At 39.0% G+C, this 16796-nt stretch overlaps 1 long non-coding RNA gene across 10 annotated transcripts in view; it reads left to right on the plus strand.

Annotated features, from left to right (window-relative positions):
• Positions 1 to 4898: 4898 nt before the first annotated feature.
• The window catches only part of LOC137759776 (uncharacterized), a 52375-nt gene continuing 40477 nt past the window's right edge, over positions 4899 to 16796 (plus strand). For 8 of the 10 annotated variants that reach the window (XR_011073167.1, XR_011073165.1, XR_011073170.1 and 5 more), the window contains exon 1: positions 4899 to 5119. This is a non-coding gene — a long non-coding RNA (uncharacterized lncRNA). The remainder of the gene's footprint in view (positions 5120 to 16796) is intronic. The other 2 variants (XR_011073172.1, XR_011073166.1) reach the window with 2 other exon arrangements.

Below are 16796 nucleotides of genomic sequence, written 5' to 3' on the forward strand. Positions count from 1 at the left end.
AATAAAATGGCAATTACTTCTGTAGGAAGTTGTGAAGACTAAACAAAGTGATGCACATACAGTGACTCAGGTGGTGTTTGGCACGTGGAGAGCTTCCTTGAATGTCGTGGATCATACTGGCTATGACCCTTGTCATTGCCAGGACTGTACTAAATAAATAAATAACTCTCCATCGGTTATCTCTGGCGCTTGGCATTTCACTGCTCATTTCTAAACCTGAACATTTGCCGTGTGCTCCATTTTTCAATATTATACAAATGAGACTAGTTTTCACTAATATCCCGAGATAAACTGTATTTGAAATTTTGCTTATTTCTTCCTTTTGTTTTCTGCCACCAAGCCACTTTCCTATCTGGGGCAGAATATTTCTTTTGATAGTGATTTAATATTTTAAGCCTTTGTTGAAGAATGTTGTCTAAGATGTGTCGAAAGTCTAAATAAACATTATTTCCTGCCTCAGTTTATTTACCACTTCAAAAAATTTCAGGTGTTTTATATCTATTTCTCTTTATAGATACAGAATCTACCTATAGATATAGAATTAATACAGATATCTATAGATTCTATCACTTTACGGTGTTTCTTCCATTAGGTTATTTTTACTTCAGTGTCTGAGTCTATTCTTAATTAAAAATTCCATCAACCTACCCTATACTTCCAACAAATCCACAATGAATCTTATTTTATTGGGTCTTCTCCAGAGCCTTTGTAGGAGCCAAATTTGGGGCTATTTGGATGATTCTATCTAACTTTGCCTACAAATTCATAGTCGTCCTCAAGAGCATCCAGAACTCTGGTTGGATACCATTCCATCCTGGTGATTTATTTCACTTTTGTCAGTTAGGACGAGTACAACCCTTGCATTTTTCTTTCTTTACTTTAGCATAGTTGGACTGCTTCATAACAACATTTGTATCCAAATATCCTCTTCAGTAAAATATATCAGAATTTTGATTTATTCTCTTTTCTATCTTTTATTCATCCATGTACTCATGTTTGTAAGTCCAACTGATTCTTGGCTGGCTTTCTACCAATACTAAAAGAAAAAAACAACAACCGGAAAGTCCTTAAATTTTTTTTTTAGCATTCCTTTAACTCTACAAAGCGATTTATGAATTTCATCTGTCTTACCATCCTTTAGGACAACATTTTTCTCACAGACTTTTGTTTTTGGCCAAAATAAAGGGTTCCGTGGTGAGCTGGCATGGGAAAGACTACATTCTCATGCGTACTTACTCTGTGCCCCCCATACCCTACCCCCAAAGTAGGTTAGTGATTCATAATTCACAGTGGCATTTTGAAAGATTCTGAGATGTACTGCATAAAGAATCTAATAGATTAACTTTGACCTATTCCCCCCCCCCCGCATAAACACCTATCATCATCCCATGAGCTAATGTTGGATAGGACACCTCTGTGATCTTTTGGTTTAGGAGTTTCCTTATTCTCTTTTGGTCAGTCTTTGTGTGTTTAGATGTACTTCTCTTTTTGTCTTTGCTTATTTATTTCATTGCTAGTTAGACTTGCTGGGTCTTTTTTCCTTTTGCATTCTCAATATTAATTTGAAAATTTTGTACTTGAACTTTCTGTAACACATCTTTGAAACGATTCCTTTCCTCTTTCTGTCATCTGGTCTCTGAGTGATTGTCTGTTTGTTTTCATGTTTCTTTAGAGTGTTAGCCCTGGATTGGGTCAGATAACTTATGGGGAGTACTTACAATGAGTTTTAGGTCTTGTACCTGTGAATATGTCTTTTTTCCATTTATGCTTTTCCCATACTTATTTTTTTGATAGGCTTCTGTGACCCAAGTTGAAATTTTATAATAATTTACTTTGAACAACAGAGTAATTTTTGTTATCTTTCTGTATTCTATATTGAAATGGTTATTTTCATACTTTTAATAAGAATGCTACTTTGGTACTACTGGTGGTTATAATGGTTTCAGCGGTTTTTTTAATTTACTTAATAGTTGATGTAAGATTTTTAAGCTTCATTGCTTGTGATAGGGAATTAGCAACTAAAATAGTATGTTAACATTTATCTTTTCCAGTGAACCTACTCAGAAATTCACTTTTCCTTCACAGAATTTGTAACAGAACTTCATATTGCCTTGCAGTGCTTACTGCATACAAGCTATGCTCTTGTTTCTGCTTGCAGGCTCTTGCCAGATGTCATTTTGTCAATGACACCCATTCCTACCACTGCATTTGAAGTTGCAGACCTCCTTCCCCACACTACCTGTTCCCCTCTCTACTTCATTTTTGTCTTTTGTGTTGATCAATATGTAACAAACTATGCATTTTATTTATTCATTGTGTTTGTTCTCCTTTAATACAAGGTGAACTCCCTGAGGGCAAGTGTTTTCATCTGTTTGGTCACTGCTTTACCTCTACTGTCTAGAACAGTGTGACACATTATGGATGCAGAGTAAGTTTTTTATTGAAGTACAGTTGATTTACAATGTTAATTTCTGCTGTACAGCAAAGAGACTCAGTTCCGTATATATGCATTCTTTCTCATACTTTTCCATTATGGTTTATCACAGGATATTGAATTTAGTTCCCTGTGCTGTATAGTAGGACCTTGTTGTTTATCCATCCTATATGTAATAGTTTGCGTCTGCTAACCCCAAACTCTCAATCCATCTGTCCCCCACTGAATTCTTGATCTAAAAAAAATTTAATCTCAGGAGATGTAGAAAATGCATTCCATAACATTCAGTATCTATTCATGATACAAAATGAACAGACTATCATTAGAAGGTATAAATATTCAGCAGATGTGATATTTAATGGTGAAACATTGAAAACACTCTTTTTTAATATTGGGAACAAGATAAGACACCTTTCACCAACAAGATAAGATAATCCTTCTTTGCAGCATTATATAGGAAGTCTTACACAGGAAGAAAAAGAAGAATTCTTAGCATTGGAGAAGAAGAAACTGCTATCACTAGTCATTGAGGATATCTTGTCCCTGTAGAAAAACCAAAAGAATCCACAGATGAGGTATTCGAATGAATAAAAGTGGTTAGCAAGTATACTGCAAACAAAATCAATATACAAAATCAATTGCATTTCTGTACTCTGCTACAACTATTTAGAAAAGGCAATGAGATACCACTTATAATATTATCACAATTATAAAGTACCTAGGAATAACTCTAGCAAGAATAGGCAACAACTATATGGAGAAAATTATAGAACAAAGACACCTAAGAAAAACTAAAGGAATGGAGAAATAAATCTTATTTCAATAGAAAATTTCAATCTACAGAAGATGTGATTCTCCCCAAATTGTTTTAGAGATTTTAGGAAACTAAAATGAATTTCCTTCACCTCCCTCCCCCACATAGAACATGCGAGCTGATTCTTAACAGCAAATGGAAGAGTGAATTGGGGATTTTTGACCTACTAGATATTAAGACTCGCTATTATAAAACTCTACCAATTAAGACAGCATGGTACTGAGCAGAAATAAAAATAGATGATTGGAAGAGATTAGAGAAGCCAGGAGCACAGCCGTACATTTATGGTAAAGAGGAATATATAAATATATATGTGTATGTTTTGGGGGTCAACTTTTAAGTTCTCTTAGCAAATTATAGTTATACATTGCAGTGTTATCAACTAGTCACCATGCTATACATTAGAACCTCAGAACTTATTCATCTTATAGCTTAAAGTTTGTAGACTTTATTTTTTTAGAGCAGTTTTATGTTCACAACACCATTGAGTGAAAGGTACAGGGATTTCCCATGTACCCCCTGTTCCCACATATGTATAGCCTCCACCATTATCAACTACTCAGCAGAGAAGTATATTTGTTACAACTGATGAATCTACATTTACACTTCATTAGCACCCAAAGTCCATAGTTTACATTAGGATTCACGCTTGGTGTTGTATGTTCTATGGGTTTTGACTAATGACATTATCCACCATTATGGTATCACTTAGTTGGAATCAAAGAGTATGTAGCCTTTCAGATTGGCTTCTTTCACTTAGTAATAAGCATTTAAAGTTCTTGCATATCTTTTCATGGGTTGATGGCTTATTTCTTTTTAGTGCTGAATAATATTCCATTATCTGGATGCACCAGTTTGTTTACCCATTCATCTACCGAAGGGCATCTTGGTGGCTTCCAAGTTTTGGCAATTATGAATAAAGCTGCTATGAAACATCTGTGTCCAGGTTTTTTATGTGGACATAATTTTTCAACTCCTTTGTGTAAATACCAAGGAGTCCGATTGCTGGATCGTATAGTAAGAGTATGTTTAGTTTTGTAAGACACTGCCAAACTCTCTTCCAGAATGGCTGTACTATTTTGCATTCCCACCAGCAATGAACGAGCGTTCCTATTACTTCACATTCTTGCAAGTATTTGGGGCTGTCAGTGTTTGGATTTTCATTTTTCTAATAGGTAGGAGCATTGTCTTTAATTGGCGGGGGGTGGGGGGGGAATAAAGGAAGTAACTCAGATATTCATTAATATCACTAGAATGATCTTGATTAAGCATGGTCAGTCCCTGAACTAGTGTCCTCCCGGACTGGGGAGTGCAGCGCGGGGCGGGGACTCGCAGAGAGGAGAACAGCGCATCAACCCCAGCGGGAGGCGCGCAGGTCTCGGGATGCGGAAGGCGGGCCGGCGCCGCGCTCCTCTCCGCCCCCGCGAGCGAGACGGTCACGTGCAGCGGAGGGGCTGACCTCCGCGGGCGGGCCTGGGAGGGGCGCCGCGCCGGTGGTTCAGGGTCGCCCGAGGCTAGGCGCGAGGCGGGCACTTGCGCAGCGCGGGGCGGAGTGCGAGCCGGGGCCGGAACCGCCGCGGGTGGGGAAGGGCGGGGAGGAGCCTGGGAGCGCGCCGGCCCCCGCAGGGGGAGGGGTGGGGCGGAGCCGCGGCGCGCGCGCCCGTCGGAGGGGGAGGGACAGAGCAGCCATTGGGCGCGCTCAGGGTGGCCGCTGCGAGTGTGGGGCGAGCGTGGACCGCGGCGCGGCGGTGCGACTCCTTCCCCGGCCCTTCTCCCCGCCCCAGGCGAGGGCACCGTGTGGCGGCGGCGGGGCCAGCGAGGCCGGAGGAGGCGGCTGTGCCCGGGCATGGTGGTCTGGGGCAACGCGGAAGGTGAGCGGCCCCCGGGCCGGCGGCGGGGGTGGGGGCGGGGTGGGACTGGCCTCGCGTCGCCGGGCGGCGGCCCAAGCGCGGGCGGCCTGAGGCGGGGCGGGGGCGGCGCGCCGGCCCGGCCCCCGCGGCCCTTGGTCTCGCGGCCTGGGCGGCCCGCGAGAAAAAAAAAAAGAACTTAAAAATTGAGAGTTGCATGTATAATAAAATGGCATGAAACTATACACAAGCATTGTCCCAAAACCAGTTTGCTGGTTTTGATACTGTAATATAGTTAGGTAAGATGTAACCATTGGAGGAAACTGGATGAAGCATACATAGGACTTCTGTGTACTATTTTTGCAACTTCTTTTTTACCTCTGATTTTTTCAAAATGAAAAAAAAAGTCAACAATTTTAGTGCTGTTTTCTTGTAGATGAAATAGTGTCCCGCCATGAAAGCAATGAATTACTGATAAAAACCGAGGGCTACATCTCAAAAACATCATATTGAATAAAAAAGCAAATAGCATAAAAAGATATAGTATAAAGCTCAGAACATACACCCTAAACAATATGTTATTTAGAGATACAGCTATGAGAAAACTAACAAGAAAAGCAAGTGGATGATAAGACACAAACTTGAAGATAATGTTTATCTCAAAGGACTAACGGAGGGTATGTGACCAAGAAAAGGGATTCAGGGTCCTCAAAGGTGATTGTAATGTTCTTTTCCTTAAATTTTTATTAATCACTATTTTATAACAACTCTGAAGTCTTAAAAATGTATAAACCTGATCTTTGGCATTTAATAATCACCTTTATTGAAAAGAGTAAAATTAAGTGAAAGGTGAATAAAATTCAGCAACATTAAACATGTTTGATAGAGCATATAATTATAAGAGCATCTAAGAGAAGATTGGGTTCTAGTTTAAATTCTGGTCTGACTAATTTGGGGTTAGTAGGTTTTGGTCAGTGGTTTTTGAAGGGCGGTCCCTGGGCCAGCAGCATTAGTACCACTTAGATATTTGTTAGAAACGTAAATTCTCAGACCTTACCCCAGACCTACGCTCTTGGGGAAGAGCCCGGCACTCTCTATTTTAACACAAACCCTCCAGGAGGTTCTGATGTGCACAGACTTTTGAGAGTCACCAGGAAGTTCAACTTTCTCACCCATAAAATTAGAAGCTAAAACTAGATCAGTGTTTCCCAAAGTGTGGTAGATGTAGTACTGATCATGTGCAAGATGTTTTTAAGTGATAGACACATCACCATTTAAAATTTTATTTATTGTAATGTTTGTTAGACTAGTACAGATAGCTTACCAAACCCCTAAGGTCACTGATGTTGTGTCATACATTGCTAAGTTTAAAAAAAAAAAAAAAAAGGAAAGGAATCAACTTAATGTAAATATAAATAATAAGGCAAAATAGTAAGGTATGTATAGCAGAAAGTAACACAGCATTGTAAATCAACTATACTCCAATAAAAATTTAAAAAGTAAGGTGATATGAGAATATCACAAAATTCCTGGGGTTAGTTCTTAGATACTAAAGTTTCGGTAGTCCTGAAGAGGATCAATCTTGAAAATATTTTCCATTCTAAAATTCTGAGACTTCATATGCTTGCTTTTCTTACAGATCTGCCTCCTTAATTTTGCTTTTTAAAATTCAAGCTAATACGTTAAAAGTTTAGTCCACACAGCTTGTGTTGGGAGAGGAATGGCCTGTTACTGTGCTTTTGTATTGGGGGATACTTATCTGAGATTGAAAATTTAACCATAGTTAATGGAAAGTGTGGATAATGCACATGCGAATCATTAAAATTAAATATATTAAGGAGAAATCTGTTTTGAAAACATGATTTAATTTTAGAAGCACTTTCTTTCACTACGTGTAGTATTTATAGTGGAATAGGCAGGTGGTTTTATGTAAGGAAATGAAATGAGGTTTGTGGACAGTAAGAAACATATTTTGATAATTAGGGATTTAGACTTTGAAAAGTCTATACAAGTTATAAACACCTACAACATGACCGGCCCTTTTGTTAAAAAGTAAATTTATTTATTTATTTATTTTTGGCTGCGTTGGGTCTTTGTTGCTGTGCGTGGGCTTTCTCTAGTTGCGGCGAGCGGGGACTACTCTTCATTGCGGTGCGTGGGCTCTAGGCGCGCGGGCTTCAGTAGTTGTGGCACTTGGGCTCAGTAGTTGTGGCTCGTGGGCTTAGTTGCTCCGCAGCATGTGAGATCTTCCTGGACCAGGGCTCGAACCCGTGTCCCCTGCATTGGCAAGTGGATTCTATACCACTGCGCCACCAGGAACGCCCATGACTGGCCTTTTTAACTGGCATTTTAAATAGCTTTTCTGAGATGTAGTTCACATACAGTTCACCCACTTAAAGTGTACAATTCAGAGGTTGTGTATAGCCAGAGAGTTGTGCAGCCATCACGGTGCACAATTCTAGAACATTTCATTACCCCAGAAAGCAACCCTATATCCATTAGCAATTATTCTCCATTCCCTCTACACTCTCAACCCTAGGCAACCACTTATCTACATCTTATTTCTATGGATTTGCCTATTCTGGGCATTTCATATCAATAGAATTTATATTTCATATAAACATAATGATATGTAGCCTCCTGTGACTGGCTTCCTTAATATAATATTTTCAAGGTTCATCCGTATTGTAGCATGTATCAGTACTTTATTCCTTCTTATTGCTGAATAATATTCTGTTCTATTGATATTATATGTCACTTGATGGACATTTGGGTTGTTTGCACTTCTTGTCTTTTATGAATAATGTTGCATGTATGAACATTCATGTTCAAGGGTTTGTGTGAAAGTATGTTTTAATTTCTGTTTTATACCTCGGAGTGGGATTTCTGGGTCAGATGATGACTGTGTTTAACATTGTAAGGAACTGACTGGATCTAAAATGCATTCTCATTTAAAGCAAAATTACAAGTTTGCTGAAAACTTAAATACATTTCTGTTCTAATTTATAATAAGGTACCAATTTTGTTTGTCAATGGTTTTATTACAGACTATCTCTCTAAAATGATATTTGGCAAAAATCATCATTAAAATACATGTTTTTGAAAACAGCAGCTTACAAACGGCTGTTCTACATCACAGTTTATCATCATTTATCAAAATTGTCACATCTTCTGTGACATGGTTCTTTCTCTGCATATTTTATCGCTGCCTGTGTCATTTAGCATTTAGGGGAAAAAAATGTCATGGAATCTGCTTCCTGAGCTGATGATTGAATTCAGATTGTTTTGGTTGACTTTTACAAATAAATTACATGTTAAGAAACTGATGGTAGTTTTTTTTCTAAAATTCTCGTTTCAGCAATAATAAAAATCATACTTCTAAAATAAAAACATAACATTTTGTAGTCTAGCTGCATCTGACCCTTGATATTTCGCTGTGTTGCCCTATTAATATTTTGAAGTTATAAGGAGAGATACTATTTTGTGTAATGAGAATTTATGTTCAGTAAATTGTTAATATTTGACTTTGTCTTACTTTCTTCTAATGCTTTCCTAAAGGCTTATGTACTAAATTAGCTACCTTTGGATTTCTTTTTAGGAAAGGTGTTCCAGATATTTCTTTTTCATACCTACTTGTGAAATGAGGTTTTTAGCACCTCCTTGTTATGAAGGAATACTTCTGAAAAAAATAAGATAAACAACTAAATGCAGTGAATAACTGAAGTAATAGAGAAGTGGTAGTGTAGAAAAAAGATGCTCCTCAGGGAAGAGAAAGAAAAAGTACCAGTTGGACTTGAATGGATAAGATTTATTTAAAGCCTTTCATTGCTGCATGGAGGATAAACAAAAAGAGTAGTAAGGCAGCATGAGGCATTCAGTGTCCTTGTAAAGAAGACAAGAAATATCCTTAATCTCTGAATCTATAACTATAAGATTCTACACATAGATCAGCTAAAATCATCCTTTGTTTTATTTCTAGTAGGGATAAGCTGTTGTATGCACAATATTGTAATGGATGTTTGTAGTGAAGACTTGAAGCATTTGGATCATTTGGGAAGTAGACTCAGATAGGGTTTAGTGTGTAGAATACTTGTAAGCATGTGCCCTTGGGAACAACATAGTGGGAGGGAGGCAGAGGCGTCAGGATTGGGCAGAAGCTTACGTCAAAGTGTCTCCTTGGCCAGCCTTCCAAGAGAGGTTTGTTGATAGCTTGGCTGTGGGGTATGACAGAAAGAGGTGTCAGGATGATTTCAAGGATTTCAGCCTAACTAACTAGAAGGACGAAGTTGTCATCAAGTTCATCCTTTGAAAGGAGGTTTGGTGGAGAAGATCTGGAGTTAGTTGGGCCTGTTAAACGTTCGAGATCTGTAAAACATCTATTGGCAGAGGATGAGTTGGTGAGTCCATATGTGAAACTGGAGCCCAGGAAAGAGGTCTGCAGTATATATAAATATGGGGGTGGTCAGCATAGGATAGATGCTAATTAGACCAGGAGACTAGCTGAGACCACCAAGTGAGCATGTGTAGACTGACTTGAGGATGAGACAGGGCTGAGTCCTGGGACACTTCAGCGCTTAGAAATTGGGGCAAATAGGGGAAACCAGCGGAGGAGACTGGGATGGAGCCCCAGGACCCAGCACACTGCTTAACAGCAGTGGGTAGTAGATGTTTATTTAGTGGATAAATGTCCAAAGGGGAGGGAAAATAACATGGGACAGTGATGAATTTTATTTCTCCAGGTAGAATAAATTAAAAGGTGAAAAATAGGATCAACTGTTATCTATCTCATCGGTGAATGGGTGGGGAGTGAGTCATGGAAATTAGAATAAAAATAGATGTGTTCTTTTCTATAAAAATAGATGTGTATACATATAAAATAGGAACCGTTCCTTTTAATAAACAAGTATTTTTAATGCAGTTACTTTCTTTTAATCTTTATGGTACCTATTGTGCTTGTGTGTGGCTAATTCTTCGAGAAACTGTATAAAAATGTCCCCTGTGTATAGAGATGAATCCAGTTCTTCAGATTGATTATTTCTGTTGTTTGTGAATATGCTTTAAAGTAGCACATTAAGTAGTTGAAACTCATTTGAGAAATTATCCTATATTTGTATCTCTCTTCTTTGTACTAAATGACAGAAGAATTTCATTTATATATTTGCTACCATATATTTGATAATTTACAGTAGAATTTTCAGTGTTCTTCATGGTTAAAATTGGTACTAAAGGTGATTTGGAAATTGTGTTGAGCATGTATCTTGCTAAACTATAGAAGACAGACATTTTCTTCAAGGATTTTATATTCTAGGTGAAAAAGTTAAAACATTTATGGAAAGGTACATAAACAATTTTCTTGGGAAAATATACAGTTATGTCATTGAAACTCTGAGTCCTGTCTTACACTGAGCGGGACATTTATTAAAGAATAGACTGAAAGCAGAAATATCTGTAAGCTTGAATTTTGACAGAATGAAAGAAGAATACAAAAATCAAGCTCACAAACTCAGCTGCCTTGATGTGGATGAAGCTTCTGTAAACAGACAGCTACTGTCCTTGAATAATAGTTCACATATCTTTTAAAGTGAATTAAGCTTTGGTTGTATTGGACCTGACCTGTCGGTGAGAAGGAGATGGCTGAGTCCAGGGAGGCGTGTGAGCTTTCTCAAGACAGACTAGAGTCGCTGGTGACTGAGACAAGTAGTGAAGCGTTATTTCAAGGGTTGAAATGTGAATAGGAACCAGTGATTTAACAATGCTCATCTCTAACTTTAAGCCTTTCCTTGAGCCAGAAACCTTGGTTTTTTATGAGAGTTTGAGATTCCCTGAAGATACAACCTAGATTGGACAGTTACCCGGATCTATTATACATTTAAGCTCAGGAAAGTTATGTGAACTGTGTTACTGCTTCTTGTTTTTGTGAATTTTTGGTCCAGGCTTTCAGAAAGACCTGAGCTGAACTCTAGGACAAAGCTTGTGGTGACCACCATTGCTGTTTCAAGCCACTGTCCTCTGTGTTTCTTTCTGTCATTCAGGAATTTTGTTGTCATAGCTCCTCTATGACTGACGTGTGTGTGTGTGTGTGTGTGTGTGTGTGTGTGTGTGTGTGTAGGGGGTGTCCTTCATTTGTAAATTCTGTAATCTTTGGACCTTGGATGGAGATGGTAAATACAGAAGTCTTAGAATAGAATTGGTCCCAAACTATTTTGAGAGAAAACACAAAGCATATTAAAACTTACATTTTCAATTAAAGCATAGGGAAACCATTCACAAAAAGGGTGCAGAAGTTGATGCTGTTGTTTATTGTGTTATATGCTGGTTATAGACCTTCATTTTACGGTTATTTCTCTGAAATGCAGTAAAAAAAACAAAACCAAAAAACAATGCCTAGCACCATAGCAGCCCGTATGAAATGAGGCATATGCTGTTTCTAAGACTCACAGCATGTTTTTCTGATACTGTGTTTGCCCATAAACATGTTGATGGTAGGTGCTGTCTGAGGCAGGGGCGGTTTTCCTATGGAAATCCTCTCTTGAACATACTGGTTTCTGATTCCCCTTGAGGAAGAACGAAGCTCCTTTTTGCTTCCTTAGCAAATTTGATACTTCAAGTATTAATAACATAGCCAGTGGTTGATATGTATCTTGATGACTTACAGGTCATCATAATGGCTGCTCTGTCATAAGTTACTGTGGTTTCAGAGTACGTTAGAACTCTACGCAGCGTTTTGAGGTGGGAGGGAGCTGAGGTGTAATGAAAGAGAAATTCCCTGCACAGCAGTGGTGATGCCTTAATGATAAAATCATCTTGCTCGGTCTCAAAATCACTGGGTCTGCCAGCAACAGCATTAGATGTGAAGTCTGACCTGGGCTTACAGTTTGATTTTGCCATTAAAAGCGTTATGACTTTGCCCTCAACACTTCTGCGAGTCTAGAGGAATGTTAATTACTAAATTAAAACAAATTTATGAGATCCTTTTGATGGAGTAGAGTGTAATATCTGCTGAGTGCCCCAATGTACGTTGAGCCCTTTAGAGGAGAAGACTTATGAGTGGTAAAGAGTAGGCTGCTTTTGGAGAAGGAAGCATGAGGTGAGATGGCAAATTTGGGAATACGTTTTCTAAGGAAGGCCTTGGAGGAGGCCATCATTCTGTAAACCTGAACTTGAGATACAGCAGTGTCAGTTTTGGGGATAGGAGGTCTCTGGGGCATTTATGATTGGGAGTGTGTGAAAATACTGATTCAGAGCCAGGAGACCCTGTGACATTGGCTGCATCTAACCGAGGTCTTTCTCATTTAGGGCCCCAGACTAGGGAAGCTACAGTTATCTTCTGAAAGATAGTAAAAAAGATGATCTTGCTGCTCTTAAAGTGAAAGAATCCAAATTTTGGTGAAGAAATGTTTTAGGGACAGGATTGCCCCCATGTTTTTAATATCACTCTTGACTGATTGTTTATTTCGCTTCTTATTTGGGGAAAAGTATATGGAAGTTTAGGTTGGGAAAACTACTTGGAAGAGTTTCTTTTTTTTTTTTAAGTCCTTCAATCAGTTATTTATTTATTTATTTATTTATTTATTTATTTATTTATTTATTTATGGCTGTGTTGGGTCTTCGTTTCTGTGCGAGGGCTTTCTCTAGTTGCGGCAAGCGGGGGCCACTCCTCATCGCGGTGCGCGGGCCTTACACTATCGCGGCCTCTCTTGTTGCGGAGAACAGGCTCCAGACGAACAGGCTCCAGACGCGCAGGCTCGGTAATTGTGGCTCACAGGCCCAGTTGCTCCATGGCATGTGGGATCTTCCCAGACCAGGGCTCGAACCCGCGTCCCCTGCATTAGCAGGCAGATTCTCAACCACTGCGCCACCAGGGAAGCCCGGAAGAGTTTCTTAAGAATAACCTCATTAAGAAATGAAATGGAGGTATTTGTAATGAGGTGGATGGAGTTAGAGTCTGTCATACAGAGTGAAGTAAGTCAGAAAGAGAAAAACAAATACAGTATGCTAACACATATATACGGAATCTAAGGAAAAAAAAAAAAAAAAAAAAGGCCATGAAGAACCTAGTGGCAAGACGGGAATAAAGACACAGACCTACTAGAGAATGGACTTGAGGATATGGGGAGGGGGTGGGGTGAGATGTGACAGGGTAAGAGAGTGTCATGGACATATATACACTACCAAATGTAAAATAGATAACTAGTGGGAAGCAGGCGCATAGCACACGGAGATCAGCTCGGTGCTTTTTGACCACCTAGAGGGGTGGGATGGGGAGGGTGGGAGGGAGGGAGATGCAAGAGGGAAGAGAAATGGGAACATATTGTATATGTATAACTGATTCACTTTGTTATAAAGCAGAAGCTAACACACCATTGTAAGGCAATTATACTTCAATAAAGATGTTTAAAAAAAAAAAAAAAAAAAAAAAAAAAAAAAAGAATAACCTCATTAAAAAAAAAAAGAAAAAAAAAAAAAAGAATAACCTCATTAGATAGTTCGTGTGTAGATGTGAGAATAAAGTTTTCTTATAAACAAATGATTTTTTTTATGGTTCAAATATTTTATTTTCTTTAAAGATAGGAGTAGATTTTATAGTTTGAGACTCTTGCTATTATTTAAGCAATAACCAATAAATAAATGTGAGTAAGTAGCAATTATTTAGGAAGAATGATATAATGATGAACTATTGGAAAATATAACAACTATAGATAGCATTGTGGAATTGGAAGGGCCTTATCACCTGATTGTATAGACAGTTTATCTCATTATTCAGCCTCCTCACTGTAAAATGGTAAAAATATTAGTTGATCCAGAGTTATTTTAAGGAGTAAAAGAGAATTTATTCATTCAACAATTATTTATTAAGTGCTTACTAGATGCTGAGGCACATGCAGGTTCAGAGGATGCGTCTGTGTATTAGAAAGAAGAAAATCCTGGCCTTCATGGATTTTACCGACTAAGAGGCAAGAGGCTTTACCCAGTGATGACAAACGAGATGAGGGCTTCCAGTGTGCTCCCTGCAATGGTGTTTTAGACTGAACACAGTGCCTGATAGTTGCGGTAGAAGAAGACTAGCACCAATGTGTCTTGGATGCAAAGTACACCCATTATCTCATTTAAGTCTAACACCAGTTCTATAAACTAGGTCTAGTTTCCCCCCTTTTACAGCTGAGCAATGTTGTGTTCTTTTAGGTCTGTGATCAAATCATGGTTATTAAATAAATTAATGAGTAAACTTAGACCTAAAGTGTGGTCCAAGGTCTTCAGCCAGATAGTGGCAGAGCTGGCACTAGAACTGGTTTTGACTCAAGCTCAGGGCTCCTTTCATTGTACCGCATTGCCCCTCAGAGCGTGCATGGGCAAATAATCGTATGTACCATGGTAGATAGGAAGAGTGCACAGTTTCAGAGATCCCATACTTGCCAATACGAAAATCATTTCACACAGTACAAATAATAACAGTGAAATCAGGGCTGCTAGCATCCTCAGTTTTAATTCCCATCGCTAGTTATATTCAATTATCCAGTGAGATGGACTTTGAGCTGTGGATTTAGTGTATTAAGTAATAGGATCCAACTCTAAGTTTTCTCTGGCAAGCTATTGGCTGTGAAGTAAATTCAAGGCTATTCATCCAAAATGTAAGGTGTCCTGAAGTAGATGTATATGTCATCTTGTCTAATGCGTGGGTTGTGTGAGAGATTTTTCTTTCCAAATTGAGTCATTGGAGACCATTGCTCCTATTACTGCCTTTGAAGTCCTGCAGCTGGTGAACCTTTGGTAGTTGAGATTTCTTTCTCAAAAAACAAAAAACAAAAACATGTATTATAAGTACTTGTAGTCTAGTTGTGTGTGGGTTACGTGTCTTAATTAGTAAAGTTCTAGTGAATGTCTTGGGATTTTATAAAAACTTCAGTAATAACTAAAAATGAACATTTCTGATCCTTTCTCGTGACCCCATAATCAAATCCAAGTCAGTTTCTACTCTCTGCCTGCTATCCTCCAACTCTGAACCATCTTGAAAATACTTGTTTTTTCTAAACATTGTTAGTTTAGGGAGTTACTTGGAGTGAGAGAGTCTCTTTCCTTTGGCTTCCTTTGGGTCAGCAAAGCAGAGGAGTTAGTTTTGGAGGGTTCTCCTTCTATGCATCATCAATTTCAGTCCTTGGCAACGTCTCTAGTCCCAAAGAAATGATGTGGGACTCCCCACGTCTTCCAGAATTTTTAGAAGGCATGTGATGTATTAACAGTACCTGTGTCTCTTCTGTAATTCATTTGGGCTCTGCAAAATGCCAAAGTGTATCTAATAGAGCAGTACAAGACGTGTGCCTATTTTCTTAAAAGTCAACCTTAATTTCGTGTCACTCCAGTCTGCCGCTGGTCTACCCAATAATTAGGATTTTAAGGCTTATGAATAGTTAGGGGCGCTCCTAGTCCAGAAAGGAGATGCAACTGAAAATATGACATATATTGGCACTACCACTGCAGTGCTTTGGGTTTAAATATTCATCAGACGAAACTAAACTCTATGAAATGAATGCCAGGATAGACCAGTCTCATCCTGATTTCCTGTCTGGAGTCTATTGCTATAAAAGGTGTATATGTTTGTAATTCCTGCCCCTAATATTCCCTTGCTTCTGTAGAGCAGTGTTGCTTTCCCAAGCACTTAAATATGTTTGATTTTACCCTTGCACCTGTCTTTTAAGGCAGACAAACTCAAGTTGACACACACAGTTTTTTCTCATGACAAGGACCAGTTGTGATTTATGGCCATTTACAGGATGTCAGTGATGTGGAGAGGGTACATTTTGAGCGAAGAAGGCTATATATGTATATCCTTTCACTTGGCAATAAAGAACATGGTAAAAAACTGTTTTCTTCTCAGTGAAGAGCCCTTAGGCTAACTTCCTATAATGTTCACCTAATGTGTTACTATGTTCAAGTCACCTTAACAAATATTTCTTGAGTGCCTGCCTCCTGCAAGGTATTCCACTGGCTGAAGTGAAAGTTTCTGTGAGAAGCCTGATGTATAGAATTTGGAAGTAAAAAAATGCAGCGTTAGTGTGGGTCTTTACTGCTTTAGTTGAAAAGAAAGTGTTATGAGGTAACCTGTCTTTTCCTTTATGAATTTGGCTTGTTTAGCAAGAAACGTATTAACCAAAGATGAAAGGTAGATTCAGGAACATTTATTCACTTTTGAGTGTAAACTTTTATTTTCACCAGAAATTCCTAAACACCTTGATTATAATAAAGTACAACCCTGATTTTGGCTTTTAGGGCCAAGGATAAAAGATTTGTAGACTTACTGAAGAGTAGATTCTGTGAAAGCACAGACTCCTGATAAACGCTGAGTGCCCTGTAGTCCTCTAGATCAGCGGTCCCTAACCTTTTTGGCACCAGGGACCAGTTTCGTGGAAGACAGTTTTTCCACGGACGGGGGATTGGGGGTATGGTTCAGCTGGTAATGTGAGTGATGGGAAGCGGCAGATGAAGCTTCGCTGGCTCCCCGCCACTCACCTCTTGCTGTGCGGCCAGGTTCCTGGGGGGTTGGGGACCCCTGCTCTAAATAACTGTCCTAAAAGTGGAAGAGCCAGTCTTTTTGTTGGTGAGGACCCAGTGGCCTCCATCATTGTAACTACTGTGATATAACCTGTAGTGTGTGATTGATAAATAATTTAATACTGTTGACAGGGGTATTTGTTGCTTACTTTGT

The sequence above is a fragment of the Eschrichtius robustus genome, chromosome 2 (genome assembly GCF_028021215.1).
Source record: "Eschrichtius robustus isolate mEscRob2 chromosome 2, mEscRob2.pri, whole genome shotgun sequence".
NCBI lineage: Eukaryota > Metazoa > Chordata > Mammalia > Artiodactyla > Eschrichtiidae > Eschrichtius > Eschrichtius robustus.